The following is a 15,879-nucleotide window of genomic DNA, read 5'->3' as shown; positions in this document are numbered from 1 at the left end:
GTTGGCAGCACTGTAGTATGTGTGTGTGTGTGTGTGTGTGTGTGTGTGTGTGTGTGCGCGCGTCAGGTGCCCGTGTAAGTGAGGGGGTGGATAGCTCTATTTGCCATATAAGATTCAGTGGTTGTATGACCTTGTTCATATGTATATTCAGTGATGGAAGAAGTATTCCTGCATTCCAAATCTTATTGAAATTAAAGAATTAATTATCGACAAATAAACTTCAAGTGGTTAAAGTAAAAATAGTCACTGTGCAGTAAAATGTGGCTGTTTTTTAATGCAATCTGATGTTTCTGGAATAACAGTACTGCTCCATTAATGTGTTACATTTTACTGCTGTAGATGTTTAACCCTTTATCACCTGGATCGACATCAGTTCTGTTGTGCTACATTCAGATGTATTTTGCAAGCATTTAAACCTGAGACTGGATGGATAACTTTTAAAAAGAAAGCAATGAGTAACTTGGCTAGAAATGTGCAAATTATAAAAGCTTATTACTATTTCAAAAATAAATTAGGGATTAATTAAAAAATGTCCAGAGAATTTTACAGAAAAAAAACCACATTTTTACCTCTTTCTTAGCATCATATTCTCTTTTTTTCATATTTTAGATAATTTTCTTGTATCTTTTTTTCTTACTAATTTCCCCCCTTTCCCTGACATATTTAATTGCATATCTAATTATATCCAGATAATGTTACATAATTATTATTTTTGACCGCATTCTTTCTCTTCTTTTTTTCATGTTTTTTTTTTTTTTTAATCATCATATGTTTGTAGCATGGCTGTCCTGTGAGAACCACATATGACTCTAAGGGCAAATTAAAGAGTTTTAACACAAACTTTAACACAAAAAGGAACCCTTCATCTCTCTGTCAGACAAATGTGGTAAGTACATTTTTTGCCTCTGGGTTGTAGTGGAGTAGAAGTATGAAGTGGTATAAAATGGAAGGAGAGTACAGTGCTTGAGGCAACTGTCTGGGTGGGCCGGAGGGGTCATCCCAGCACGTTTTAAATGGGCCCTGAAGTAGTAATAACAGCACGTTATCTACACTGTGATTGCAGCAGAAACTGTGAACTTTTAGCATGTGCTTACAGTGAAGAGCCACGGCTTCAACCATAAGATCTTTGGATAATTTCTGTTTTAAGGAGCAGAGAAAAAGATGTGGAGTGACAGGGGATTCAGAGCGGTGTGATGTGAAATCAGGACAGAATTTCCTACTTCAGGGAGAAACAAACCATCAGACACACAGCCAGGCTTCCTGTTGCTCTTCAGTCATGTTCAGTAAATACACAGATGCCTGTCTGTCCATCACTGTCAGCTTGTATCCAACTCATGCAGACATTATACCCCAAAAAAACTATACAGTAACTTTATAATGCATCTTTCTCCAATATTTTCTTCTCCTCAGTCACTTAAGTGTTTTCACTGCCAGTTTCGTGTTTTCAGACTGCTCTGTAGTCTCAGGCCAGTCTTAACCCTTTGAAACAGAAGAATATTGGCTAGATTTCTTTATAAGACACCAAAATGTAAAAACAGAAAAAGAAAAAAAAAGGTGCAAAACAATTATAATAATTACATTTTAAATATTTAATTATGATAATTGTAAATACAGTTTTCCCTTTCCCTTCTTTTTTTTTCCCCTAGCGTTTTGAAAAATAATTTTCTAACTACTGATTTCATGCAATTTATAGAACAGTTCTCACCAAGGTACTCATTGCCCTTTTTTCACATGCTTTTGAAAGAAATCAAAACTATTTGTTTAGTGTTCAAAGGTTTAAATACTTGTGAAAGGCGTCTGAAAGCAGCAAAAGAGAAGTCATGTCACTCACTTTCAAAGGATTAATATAGCTTAAACTAATGTCGGTTTCTCTAAGACTCATCCATCCACCAGGCTAACTCACATGTTTCCAGGGCAACAGTAAACAACACCTGCTGACCTGCAGCGCCAACCAAGAAGAGAATAACAGGCTCCAACGTTGTGGAGAAGCAGTTTGCTACCAGTCTGAGATGTTCTGCCGCTGGAGTGTTCTGTGTTGTTACAGTGTTCTCTCAGTGTCCCCAGTGAAATAACAATGTGTCCGCCGAAATCTTCCACAAGGCAGAGATTTCCTGATGGAGTGAAGAGAGCTGAGAGTCCAACACAATATTTTTAGTTTGGAAAAAGTTTAACTTTACCAAGAATTTATGTCCCAATGTCACATTTTTTTCATTTTACACTCTCCAGACGCTAAATTTCAGATGCAGTTTTGTCTGCCACAGTGACCTCCCTGTTTTGCCCCTGAAAAGGAATCCAAACGTGCAATTTTCAGTGCTGCTTATCTTCCATTTCACCTGTGCAAAGCTTCAGCTCAGTCCTATAGTAAATTAGGACAATGAAGAGAATCTCAGTGGTCCGCGCCAAAATGAGGAGGAAAATTCTAAGTAAATACCAGCCCTGAACCCACACTGGATCTGTGTTCGAGCCTCCATAATCCAATAAAAAAATGCATTCATTAAGAGACAGAAGGTGCAGCAATATGCTGGTCTAAATGTTAAAATCCTGTAAATAGCAATACTACAAGATAAAAATACCCCATCACAATTGGATTTCATGCGTTCTAAATTTTGGGAAAGACTTATATTGGCTTTTATTCTGCAAGTGAGTCAAGAAGATCACTATCACTATAATGTCTGTGTCTGAACCCTTTGAAACCTAGAAAAACAATTCAGACACCTTTCACATGGGCTTAAACCTTTGAAACCTAAGCGAATGGGTTTGATTTCTTTTAAAAGATGGCTAAAAAGGCAATGAGTGACTTTGCAAGAGATGTCACGCAAATTGCAAATAATTAGGTAAAGAAAAGGATCTAATACACACACACAAGATAAAAAAAGGTGAAAAGTTTGCAGCTATTACCACACGTAGACTCTAATTCTGTGTGAAACACTGAACTGAAATGAATACAGAGCGTACTCTGGTCAGAGATGAAGCAGCGGAGAGCTCAGTGAAGTGAAACTTAAGTGTTCATTCTGCTGGGTCTAAAACTTTGCATTCACTAACAGCAGGTCCTCCTCTCATCATCAGTGTGATCAGCCAGCCTGTTCTCACTCGAAACACTTCAAATAGTACCACTTGGTCAGTGCTTTCGGCATACAAGCGTGACGCCAAAAGCCACCTTCTGCATCCAACCAGAACGCAGCTGGAAGGTGTCAGATGCGAATGCGCTTGGATAGAACCGGTGGTGTTGTTCTGATACGCCAGATGGCACCAGGCGTGCGCACATACAACGAACACAGGAAGCGTCACTTGAAAATACAGCCGGACGGGCCCGGCCAAACCATCCATGACTTTTTTGCCTAATGCCAACCATCATGATAATCTGCAATGTTGTGTAAACAGTGCGGCACAACGTGTTGCATCATCTCTGACCAGATCAACGCCACCTGTGCTGCGTTCACAAACCCACAAAAACCTCAAAATTTAGAGAGGGGACACAGAATGATGCAAAAAGACTCCTTAACACAGATTGGTTGTTTTTGTTAAAATGCATGACCTAAAATCTCCTCGGCGGTGTTTAAATGCAGCTGATCGTGTTAATGAAGTGCGTCTCCGCTCTGCTGTCGAACGATCAATTTGCTACAATAAACAATTAATAAATCACATTATCGTTGAGTTTCTTTACTGATCTGTTTTATTTTTCACTTTGGATCCTTTCAGCACAAAATACACACTGAGGCTGATCCATGGTCAGTGTGGCACCCATTAATTTCACACAGGCTGGTTCTGAGCGAGAGAGCGAGAGAGAGAGAACAAAGCAGAGAGTGAAGGGAAAAACAGTGAAAAGGGAAAAAACAGAGAGAGGCTCTCAGCTCATCCTCTGATTCTCTCTGTTTCACTCTCGACCCAGCCACCCACCCCTCCCTCTCCCTCTCTCTCTCTCTTTTTACACCATCCATGTCTCCCATCCCTGCTCTCTCTCTCTCTCTTGCTGGTGCAGTCTTAGTGATGTATGGCTGCCATCACTGAAAATAATGACTCGTCTGCCTGTAATCTTTTATTTCACTGCAAGGCCGAGGGAAAGAAGAGAAGGAGGAGAAGAGGAGAAGAACCGCAGGAAAGTGAGTAAGTAGAAGAGGAGGAAGATACTGTCTTCTACTGTCTTGGGGTGATGAGGAGGAGGAAGAGGGTAGAGGAGGGAAAGCAGAGATGAAGGGGGCAAGAAGGGAGGGAGGAAGATGGGGAGCATTTGATAATAAGAAGGAAGAGATGGAGGAGAGAGGAGGAAGAGGAGTGCACTGTATGTGGATGATGAGGTGGAAGATAACTTGTCATCTATCTGGAGGAGAAGCAGGGGGAGGAAGATAAGGAGAGGAGTAGAGGAAGAAGTAGTGGAGAGGATGGACACTGAGTATCAGCTCAGTGTGTCTGTGAGTTACATGTTAGATTAATAAAAATATACAGGTCTTTAAATACTGAAGCTGATTTGAGAGCAGATTTAACATTAAAATAATACTGAGTAAACCTGCGTCAGGTTGGCTCAATATAAAGATGGCTGAGTCTAATACCGTTTTGCCTTGACAAAATTAACAAAAATTAAGAAAAAATGCCAAGGCAAAAGTCCAGAATGACAGCCAGAAATAATACAACACGTGTGTTTATGCTTTGATTGCTGTGAGATCAAAAATTGCAGTTGGAATGGGTTTCAATGGCACATTTTTGCAACAGTATGAATGTAACAATTTTGTTTCCACAGTGTATTGTTGACAAACTGTAGGAGCTGAGCTGGAAATACCAAAATTAAACACAAAATACACAATCTTTTCAAAACTCATGCCATATGCATGAACACAGCCAAAATTATTGAAGAATGAAAAGCATGTAAAATGCACCAAACTCCCTAAAGATTAAGTTCAGTTAACTCATGAACAGTGGGAGCAGCATAGGACATAAATAAAGGTCAAATTTTATATCCTTTTCCCACTACCACTTTTGCACTCACAGAGTCAAACAATGTTTTGTATTTCTCTTATCAATTAAAGGGATAGTTTTTTGAAGTGGGGCATACAAGATACTTATGTATAGTCAGTCTATTACTCTATTAGAGTAGCTGGCATTAGCACACTGCTGGTTTTTAGAAACAGACCAGGTGCGCATCCCACAGGGGTTAATACAAAAGACATATTTTAGCCACTTTCAAAAAAAGGCCTCTTCAAAAAGTCAGTATCATCAAAACCAATATTTGTCAATGAAATCCTGCACTCTGTTACAGTGAGAAATAAGGGGGGGGGAAGTCAAATTCAGCACCATGGACAGCTCCTGCCACCAAGGCCATTGCCAAAACAGCTTATTGACAATGGCTGTGTCTCTTTACTTTGTTTTTGCTTGGTAATATTTTATATTTCACATCATCTACCTTACTTACAAAGGCATGCAATAGACTAAACCAATTACAACATAACACGAGTTATTTGTTATATTTCGTTTACATGTGAGACATGTCATATGTTGTACAGACTAGAAAACTTCCTGAGACAGTTTGCTTTTCGTCTGTAATATATGATACACATAGTGTCATACTAATGTAGTTCTCTCATAAATCAATGACTAACTAAAAAAAGGTATGCTTATCTGAAGTGTTTTTATGTATTTTATGGTATTTGTCTATTTTTTTTTCTTTTAGTAGTGTGGGCAAAGCACTGTTAAGTATATTCGTTAAGTGCTTTTAAAAAAGTCTGCATTATTACTTATTAGAAGCGATTGTGAATTTGACCTTTGAGCTGTGTTTGATTAGTGAGACACTGAGCTATCGGTCACTGTCACCTCCCTGTCTTCCTCTTCCAAACTGAACTGGGCACGGTTTAGAGTTGCGACTTGTTGGACTCGTTAACATCATCTCCTTCGTTAAGGATCCCTCCGCTCGTTAAGTCTCTCCTTGCTAACGAGCCGTCTCCTGACCTTGGAGTTTTGGTTTTTGGCACGCCGGCCTAATGAGTGCGCTCAGAGCGTCCTGTCAGCATATGGAGGGGCTGGCCGGCATTCTGGACGAAGACTGAGACTCCACAGGAAGAGCTGGACCAGCTCCAGAAGAAGACTTCCCGCCAAAATAAAGAGTATGAAGTTTGTTGGAATGGTTTTTCTTATTCTATTGTTGTTACGTTTGGGTTTTTTTTTCTAACTTTATTTCTATCCCATCATGTTTTTTTTTCTTTTTCTTCATTTTGTTTTCATGCAAAATAATATTTTATTTATTGTCATTTTGTTGTTATGCTATCTCTTATTTTGTCATTTTATAGCAAAGTGAATTTTAATGGGTTTTTTTGTTTTTGTTGTTTAATCTCAGCATCAGTAATCATATATTGTGGCATAAAATCACCTAATTTCATTATTATTTATTAATTATCGAGTATTATCTTTTTATTTATTCATTTAAATTTTTGTTTTGTTTTTTCATAGAAATTGAATTTCTGACTCTCTAAATAAACACATCAACATCACACTGTGAAGAGCCTCTGAGCTCCTATCAACAACACAGCCACAACAATAGAGTTGAAATCTGCCACAAGACAAACTGTCAGTTCCTCCATCAGAGCTGACAGGCCGAGTGGAGTTTGTTCGTACACCGTCTGGTGAGCGGGCACTCACACACACTCGAGGCTGTGTGTGTTGGCACAAGCTGTGATGTTGTGGGTGATTTGGTCAGATCTGGCAGAAGTCGTGCCAACAAGGCTCGCAGCCTGCAGAGAGCGGACAGGAACTAATGACCTTCACACACACATTACACGCCGACCATATGTTTCTCTGTTAGTGTGTGTGTGTGTGTGTGTGTGTGTGTGAGAGAGAGAGAGAGAGAGAGAGAGAGACAGCGATTAGAGTGTGTGTCTATTTTTTTGTGTGTGTGTCTGTTGTGTTTTTTTTTCTTTATCTATTGTGATAATAATGGTACTAAAGATCAACATTAAAATCTGGGTGAAGCAAAACCAAATCTGTGTAATGAGTCTGCCACACCATGGAGAGAGAAAAAACAAATTTGAATCATCAATCAAATTATACAATGCATATGTACCTATTTATTATAATAAATAGATGTAAAATATATGTTATATATGTTAAATATATGTAAAAATAATGCAACTCTGTGATCACTTTAGAAGCCATCATTGGTTTGTTGGATTGTGCTACAGATTTTAAATTACACAAATATAGGCTGAGCGAAGAAAATAAATGTACACCTGTGCAGTTAAGATAGATCCAACAATGCCGCTGACTGTAACGGCCCCCCTCTCAAATGCAAGATGGTGGCATCTTAAGATTTCAGCGGCGCTAATCAGCATTCTAACAGTCACTGCTATTAGATCAGATCTGAGTTATTGGTGGTCTCTGCAGTCCTCTTTGCAACAGTAGTTCCATTTCCAGATTAGGAGACTAACTAAACTGATGACATTCATCTGACTGTTAACAGCTCCAAAAATTTGCATTTTTATGTAACAACTCTTTGAGACTATTAAAAAGAATAAATCAATGACAGGCATTAAAAGACTTCCCCCGAGCTGCACTTTGTTTCAACTGACAAGTCAACTTATTAAAAAACTTTGAAACAGAAACGGCTGTTTGTGTGTGTGCGTGCATATCTCTGTGTGTGTGTGTCTGCGTATGTGTGTGTGTGTGTGTGTGTGTGTGTGCGTGCGTGTGTATGTATGTGTATTTTTGTGCATCTCTCCCTCTCTCCCTCTGATCAATACATCTTGTCAGCCAGTGGTTGATAGATTATTGATTGTAATCAACCTGTCCTCTGTGTGTGCAGACAGCCTCTAATTCCTCTGTCAATCTGCCCGGCCGCTCATCACACACACAAACATACACACATACTTTCTCTCTTACACACACACACACACACACACACACACATAGTACTTCTCCCCAAAGATGTACTATGTTTATTGTATATGGTATATACAAGCCTGTATAGCTATACATAGTATATAGTGGTATTTTCAGTGTTGAATACAATCAGCTGTGGTGGATCCACAAATGCTGTGAAGTCCTCCTGAAGATTCCCATCTTCCTGAAAAAGGCTTACAGTCTGTCTGAAACATCTCCTAGTGTCACACATTTTCCTAGAGCATCTTCAGATCATCCTAAAACCTAAAATATGTGTTAAACTTCACAAAATATCCAGTTTTGTTGTGTCTTTCTCCTTGAAAAAATATAATTTGAAACTTTCTGAAGTTTCCCTGAAGCACCTCATGATCTGCCAAAAATCTCCCCAAAACATTTCCTTTAATCTTCCTCAAAATTCCTAAAAATATACTTTAAATCTCTTTTGAACATCCTTTCAATTCCTGAATATTTCCCTGAAAACTTCCTTAAATAAATACATTTTTCCATGAAAATCCCTGATAATGTTAAAATTTCTCTTACAAATCCTCAAATTAAAAAAAATGACATTCCTAACATATTCACTAAAACTAAAACTACTAAAATGTCACTCTTATTTCTCTTAAGCATCAATCAAATTTCCCAAAATTTCTTAAAAATACCATAGCATCTCCCACATCTCCCTTAACTCTCTGAAACCTCATGAAATCTCCCTTAAACATCAACATATTTCCTGAAACAGCTTCAAATCTTCCTTAAACAATCAAAATCTCCCTGAAACAACCCTAAAATATCCCTGGTGTAATCTGAAATATTATGTCTCTGCTTGAAATCTCCCTCAAACATTCAAAATCCATCTGAAACAGTCCAAAAATCTCCCTTAAATATTCAATATCTCCCTAAAAAAATCTTGAAATCCCCCTGACCCCACTAGAAATCTCCCTAAAAAATTCAAAATCTCTGTGACACAGCCCAAAAATCTCCCTTAAATTTCCAACATTTCCCTGAAATCTCCCTTTCACAGCCTGAAATCTCTCTTTAATCCTTGAAATGTCCCTGAAACAGCCCGAAATCTCCCTTAAATATTTAATTTCTCCCTGAAATCTCCCTGACACAGTCCAGAATCTCCCTTAAACATTCAAAATCTCCCTCAAGAAACCATGAAATCTCCCTGACACAGCGCAAAATCTCACCTAGACCTCCAAAATCTTCTTGAAACAGCCTGAAATCTGCCTGACAGATCTTCAAAGGCATTTCAGGGATATTTGAACCTAAGATATCCTCAAATCTCCCTTTGATCAGCCCCCTCTACTGTGACGAGTTAGTCAAACTATCAGCCAATATTGGCAAACTCTGCTGAAAAAGACACAAACACCATCAGCTTCTGTCAGAGCTGAACCTCCAATATGGCCGCCAGAGGAGGAGAGGGGGTGTGGGTGGGATTGCTGGTGGGGGTTCCTTCACCTCCGAGCCCTTTAATAGACAGGCTGGTTTAATTCTCAGTCTCTCTAGAATCCATTAAAGTCAATCTGTGATATCCATTACCATCTCATCAACACCCTGCATTTACATAAACACGCATAATTAAGCAGAGCGGCGGAGAGGAATCAGAAGCTCTGATTACAGACGCTCTGTTTGTGTATTTATTTATTTATATACAACTTTATCCAATCAGAGCACACTTTACACTCAGAGGTTTGAGCCGCCAAGAGACATCTCGCACAACCCCACACACACACACACACACACACACACACACACACACACCTATCTCCTCACTTCATCTCTCTCTCTCTCACGTTCTCTCTCTCTCTGGATATTCAATCTTCATTTGTTGCTGCCATTGATGTGTGGAGAGAGAGAATGAGCTGCAGAGCCAGTGTGTGTGTGTTGATGCGTAAGTGTGTGTTCTGAATATCAATGCTCCCTCTGGTTGACTGGTCTTTTCCATTTAACTGCTTCACACTCTGATCTGCTCCCCCCACACTCAACAGACTGACGGACTGCAGGCCGATATGTAATGTCACCTGCAAGAGCATTTCAATGCGACCTGACTCGAATCGCTACTGAGGGACACACTGCTATTGTGTTGTTAAGTGCTACTGGCTGCTGGTAGTACACTTGTATTTGGATGTAGGAATTTAAACCGAAAAAAACAGCCCAGCTTTCAAGAAATCAGTTTTGTAGTGGACACTTAACCCTATAAAACCTGACAAAATTGGCCTGATTTCAATCAGTGAGCATCTTAAACGGTAATTACCCCAAAAATAGCAAGAAATTGGAGGAAAGTACAAGAAAATAAAAAAAATCACAACAACAACAACAACAAAAACACACATGGGAAAGATAAAAAAAAAGCCTGAAAAAAATGCTTAAAAATGATAATTCTGCAAAATCATTTAAAATATCTAATTATGAATATGGTTCTCCAGGTCTTTTCAAAATAACTTATTTTTTTGCAATTTGTGGGACATTTCTTACCCAATTTCTTAATGCCTTTTTCACCTTGTTTTGAATTCAAAACATTTTTTTGAGGATTCAAAGGTTTGATTGCTTGTGAAAGGCATCTGAATGCAGCATGAGAAAAATAAGTCGATCCAGGTTCCAAAGGTTTAAACATGCCTACCATACATGTGCCTTTTTGAACCAAAATATCCTCAGAGCTCATAAAAACATAAAGCAGCATAAAATTACCAGCCGAAATTGTCAAATTGTAAAATCAATGACTCAACACAAGCCTTAATGGAATCAGTATTTTCAGCTAGGGCTCCAACTAAAAATTACTTTCATTATTGAATAATCTGCTGATCGTTTCTTGAGTAGTCAATTGATCATTTTGTCCATCAAATGTCAGAAAACAGTAAGAAATGTCCATTTCAATTTACTAAACCCCAAGGTGATGCCATCAAAATGCTTGTTTTGTGTGACCAACAGCTCAAAAGACAAAGAAATTCAATTAACAATCATATAAAAAGCTAAAAACTGGAGAAATGTTATCCTAGCTGTTGAAAAGATTAGGGGAGAAAAACTGGCAATGTTTCTTCAATTAACGGTTTGAATAACTGGATAACATGCATTTGGAAGTCTGACTGAGAATTAAGAAAAACTACCCCTTGGTTTCTGGAAACCACCTTAAAGGTAGAAGCCAGGAAACACAAGTGTTGATGTAAAATTTCAAAAGTTATTTGGACCAAAGACAAGAATTTCAGTTCATAGGACTCTATGAGCACATTAGTTGCCTGGACACAGTTGTTTAACATGGCTGATCCAGCTGCTAGTAGCCTATGGTGCGGTTCAGTAGCAACAGTGCTAACAGAGTTAACTATGTTATTGGGGGGGGGGGGGGCAGCAGACAGAAAAAGCAGCACAGTAGGGGAGCATCAAGCAGTTGCAGACCTAGCTACGTAACAATACAGAGCTAAAAAAATAGTGACTATTGGACTGACAGTCATTGGAGGAACACAAAAACCATATCAATGTTACTGTTGGTGTGCTGGATGTGTGAATTGGCAGCTGGTTTGCAAAAAGGTCTGTAGTGGTACTAAAAACTACAAAAGGCTATCAAGGATTGTGAGTCTGCTAGCACGATTTTTTGTCTTCCTGCCCAATATTTAGGTAGGTAGGCAGGTAGGTAGGTAGGTAGTTAGGTAGGTAGGCAGAAAGATAGATAGATAGATAGATAGATAGATAGATAGATAGATAGATAGATTTTTCAGTTTGCCCTTGAAATTAAAAGACAAAAAGTCACAGCGCAAAAAAGAGAAAAAAAAACTCCCCTCCTCCTCCTTTTATCTTCCGCTGCTGAATTAATTTACATTCTAGGACGTTATTTCTTGTCACATAGAGTCTGATTGATACGTTAAATCACACAGTCTCTGTGTGTGTACCTGCGTCTGCGTGTGTATGTCAGGTTTGTGTGTGTCGCACCAGGAGACGTCCTGACTTTCATGTCATACATTAGCATTAGCGTCGACAGCAGAATCACCATTACCATGCGCACAAATATTAGCATCTCCTCTGTGACTTCAGCTCCGTGCCCTTCAGATGAGTCCTCCTTCATTCACATCTGCATCTCTTTAAACTCACCGTGAAGGTGGAGGCATGGAACATTACACAATAAAGCATGTTAAAAATATGTTGTCACTCATTGTGGAGTCTAAAGTTCTATTTTCTCCACTCCATTATAAAAGAGATGTCGGTAAAACTGTTGACTGAAGAGCAAGGTCAATTATTGCTCTTCGTAAGAAGAGCAACGTTGTCTGCTGGCTGGTCGGGTAGTACACCACTTTGCTTCAAACTGAAATATCTCAGCTATTGGAAAGATAACCATGGATATCAAGGATACCCAGAGAAATGATCACCTCACTTTTTCAACAAGTAGCCTATTGAATGGACTGACATGAAATTGGATTTGGACAGTCATGTCCCTATCAGAGTGATTTGTAATAACCTTGGTTATATACACGTTTCATCACCTCAACTGTTTAATTTAATTTTATCTAAATACCTGCAAAACTAATAATATATCCTATGAGTCTTAGTTGTAAGGTGTGCTTAGTGGCAATTAGCAAATGTTAGCATGGTAACAAGCTATATTAAGATGGCAAACTACAGTTTTGTTTTTTTCTAGTAGCAGTTGTTCCCAATGCTCCCAATGAACGGTCAAAAATAGAGCTGCAATAGGAGCTTCAAAAATAGAAAATAAACTTGTGGCAACAGATATTTTGATTGTTGTGGGCCGCCACAAATAAATGTATGTGTGGGAAAACCTGAATTTAGCTCAAGTTACTGCTTTGTCTAACTAAGGGTTACTGGGGGCAATGGCAACATCTTATCCTGTCCCAGTTAGACACGAGACCAAGCCATAAAACTAATAATGCACATAGTCTGTGATGATCCAGTCCCTTCTGCCATAAGATGGCTCATACTTGTACATACTGTACTACTGTATAAGTATGAGATCAATTATACGTTTTTGTTAAAATGGAATTAATTTTTCAAGTGAGCATCGAATTGTTTTTAACTATATCTGTATTCTTTGGAGTTTATAGTGTTCCTTGGTATTTACATGATGCTATTAAATGTTTTGACTCTTAATAAGTAAAATGCTAACACAAGTTACCTACATAAATAATCCATAAAAATTGTTACAATTGCTACCGGTCTCCCCTCACAGAGCTGCTAACATCATGACAGAATTCTTGTCCTTTCAAAACATAAAGGTTTAATAATTTGTAAAAATGTACAAAGGGCTAAGAAAAGCTATGTTTGTGTGATTGAGCTGAGTGAGTCCAGTATCCAGTTCTCATAATACGTTCAGGTTATTAATGCTGTGGTATATGGTATGGATCCATGCTAAGTGCTTCTACCCACATAAATATTGTACATGTACATGCATAATATCTTCATTTTTTGGAATGAATTCTTTATAACTTATGTAAATTGTATGGTCCATATTGGTTTTTCCTTTTTTTCTCTTTATTATGCTTTCATTTTGAAGGACAGCTAACAGAAAAATCAAAGTAAAAGAAAAACACCCTTCCTGTGTCCTTATCTGTATTTGTGAATTCACCTTTTTCTCGCTGTTGTCAGACTTGTGATATTAGAATTATTTGTATGGATGGTAAACAAAGAGCTGTGATTTGTTATTCACTGCTGGTTTGTCCTTGCTCAAGCTTTTAGTGTTATATTGAGTGGAAATGCCACAAACATTGTTTCCGCTGTTTGTTTGGGGAGGAATAAAACCCTTCAGCCAGCGAAGGAGAAACTTTATGTTGTCTGTTCGGCTGCTTTTCAATTTTTACACTTCCGGGGCTTTTTTTTTCTTCCTGCAGCTTTAACTACCCTGATTTTCTGTCTCTCTGCAGCTCTGCTCAGGGTAAATCTGGATAAATGAGCGCCAGACTGTGAATACCTTCCAGGGCCCGTCCCAATTAATAAATTAAACACACCTCTGTCTTTGAATTCTAGTCTGAATTGCTGGACACACAGTTTCAGAAGTTAAACTGAAGTCTGTTTGCGGTCAAATGGGATTCTAAAACACAGCTGAATGACAAAAAGGATGAAACAACTTCTCTATAAAGTGAGGAACGCAAGAATGGGGCTAATCTCAGAACAGAATAACACTTACAGATGTGGGACAAAATGCACAGTCCTCATTCTGTGTAAAAATGCGTCCAGAATTTCAGCTGAAATATGAGGCTGTTGACAGTGGCAGTGCTTGCCATAAGCGGAAGAGGCAACATCTTAGGATGCCATGCTTAATTCACCAAGTTGTATTTAAAAATACATGCTGTTATTCCCCATGGTCTCTCTCTGCCTGCTGGCCACTGGCTGTTTACAGTCCTGTGACTTCTCCCTCCACCACTAGGTGTCTCAGTGTCTTTTAGCTCAGCTGCCTGTTCCACCAGTAGGGACCAAAGACTGAGCTTCAGTGGTGCATGCTGTGCACTAAGTGAGTTTAATAGAAAGAGGAGCGTGTGTATTCATGACGATATTGGCAAACATACCTTCAGGATTTCTAAATACCTTTGTGTACCGCAATACCATGATACCGCCCAAGCCTAGTATTGATTGAAGGTAAATTACAACGTTGTCGTGATGTGTTTAATATGATCAGGTAAATTGTAGTTTTTGGTGAAAACTTGAATGAATATGTCGGTTTGAAAGAGAAAGAGAAATTTGTTTCGCAGAAATATACATTATTTAGGATAAGGAATCATCACACACACACACACACACACATATATATATATGGCTTTTGAAGCATTTTTTTAAGTAACAGTTTGGTAACACCTTCTATGAAGACCACATCTATGATGCATTATGAATGTATTCATAGAAAATTATAGAGCATTCATAATGCTTCATGATTACACCCGTAAACACACATAATGCTTACTAATGCACTATATCAACCGTCATAAAACATTATAGATGTGACTTATAATGAATTCTAAGTTTCATGTGTGTTATGGATGCTCTTGACTAGTTATAACATGCACTGACACTGCAAGATCACTGTCTTTGCAAATATCACATTTTGTTACTAAAATCTCTGACTTTGCGCACATAGTCTTGAGATGTAAGAGGGTGTCAGACTTCAGTCTTTCAAAATTATTTTCAAAGTATTCTATTGTGTGGTAGGTATTAATCACTTATGATGTGGCATATAATCCAATGAATGAATGAAAATGTGTTATGCTTTACTAAATGGCAACAATGAAACATTATGATAAAGCATACATTATTATAAATGCATCAATATGTACCTCACTTTACATAACACATACAATGATAAATTATAAAACTGCATTTACTGTTATAGCAAAGTATAAATACAGATATTTATAATGCATTATAAGCGCCATCAGTCAACATCTACTTTATTATCAGTCAAGTGCATCCATAAGACACTTGACATTTAAAAATAATTTTAAGTCACATCTATAATATTTTATGACTATTGATATAGTGCATCAGTAAGCATTATGTGTGTCTATGAGTATAGTCATAAAGAATACTGAATGCATTATAATTCCCTTTGAATGCCCTCATAATGCATTATAGATGTGGTCTTCATAGAAAGTGTTACCAAAAGGTTATTTTAAAGGCTGTGTTACAAACGTGAATGATTTTTGTTGCTGAGTTCGACAAATCTTTGAGCTGGGCTCAGCTGAACGCGTTGTGCTCCTCCTGTTGGTGCTTTTCTGAAGCTCAGCTGCATCATTAACTGTTGCCCTTGTACAACATGTAGCTTCGCACTGGCTTTCAAACACAGGCCATAAAACACACATCAGGAAGCACACATGATCCGCCTCATAAAACACTCTGACTGTGTCGGTGCTCTCTGACTGTCCTCCAAACTGCACACACACTCAGACTGCGCAATACATCCACTACAAGGCAGCTTTAACTCTGGTTGTGTACCCAGCAGCATTTCACAGTTTGTGCGATGCATCTGTGAACATTATGTAGCAACTTAAAGTAAACTGGCTCTGCTTAATCTTTATTCTTTTGTGA

General features: G+C 38.3%; 1 protein-coding gene across 2 annotated transcripts in view; it reads right to left on the bottom strand.

Annotated features, from left to right (window-relative positions):
* dcc (DCC netrin 1 receptor) overlaps positions 1-15,879 on the bottom strand; it is a 352,843-nt gene that overhangs the window by 298,494 nt on the left and 38,470 nt on the right. The window lies entirely within an intron of this gene.

Source organism: Plectropomus leopardus, chromosome 20, assembly GCF_026936395.1.
Source record: "Plectropomus leopardus strain MGB_pleo_1.0 chromosome 20, ASM2693639v1, whole genome shotgun sequence".
NCBI classification, from domain to species: Eukaryota; Metazoa; Chordata; class Actinopteri; order Perciformes; family Serranidae; genus Plectropomus; species Plectropomus leopardus.
This window is presented reverse-complemented; position numbering and strand designations above follow the sequence as displayed.